The sequence below is a fragment of the Trichoderma citrinoviride genome (assembly GCF_003025115.1).
Source record: "Trichoderma citrinoviride strain TUCIM 6016 unplaced genomic scaffold BBK36scaffold_6, whole genome shotgun sequence".
Lineage (NCBI taxonomy): Eukaryota > Fungi > Ascomycota > Sordariomycetes > Hypocreales > Hypocreaceae > Trichoderma > Trichoderma citrinoviride.
In genome coordinates this window covers 1,856,770-1,857,800 of record NW_020194714.1, presented here as the reverse complement: position 1 = coordinate 1,857,800, position 1,031 = coordinate 1,856,770, and positions in this window count along the sequence as shown.

Genomic DNA, 1,031 nt, shown 5'->3' with positions numbered 1-1,031 from the left:
AAATATATATAATAAATATAAAATATATATAATAAGTATAAAATAAATATAATAAATATAAAATATATATAATAAATATAAAATATATAAAAACCTATATATTATATACTTTAAGAAAGTATTAAAGCTTATAATAAATAATATAATATTAAATAAAAAATTAAGTTTTTATTTTTATAAAATACTTTAATTTATTAAAATTAATATATAAACTTATATAAAAATATACTAGCTTATATTAAATTAAAGAAATAATAAGATAATAGCTTAATATATAAATTATATCTTTTATTTTTAATATAAATTTATAATATTTTTAATATTATAAACTTTAAATAATATTATAATAAAAATAAATATCTTATTAAACTTATAAATTCCCTTTTTATACTTAAAGAAATATATAAAATTAAATATATTATTATATATAAATATTATAAAAAGTATAAATTTTATATAATTAAATAAAAAGATAATTTAAGAAAATAATTAATAATTAGAAAAGTTTAATTTTATAAATAATTAGTTTATATAAAATTATAAATAATAGCTTTATATTAAAATAGTATTATAATAAAAAAAATAAAGTTAAAAGTAAAATTTAAAATATAAACTTTAATAAAAATATAAAATAAAAGTAAAAATATAAATTATAAACTTAAATAATAATATAAAATAAAAGTAAAAATATAAATTATAAATAATAATATTATAATAAAATCTTTATAAAATCTAATTATAAATATAAAAATATAAATATAAATAATAAATTAAAATAATAAATATTATAATAATAAAAAAATAATTATAAAAAACTAATAATATTATAAAAAAATATTAATATAAGCTAAATATTAAATTCTTATTAAACTCTTTTATTAAATATACTTAATAATATATATTTTTAAAAATATTAATTAAATAAATTACTTTAGCTATTATATTTATTATATTTATTATATTTATTATATTTATTATATTTATTATATTTATTATATTTATTATATTTATTATATTTATTATATTTATTA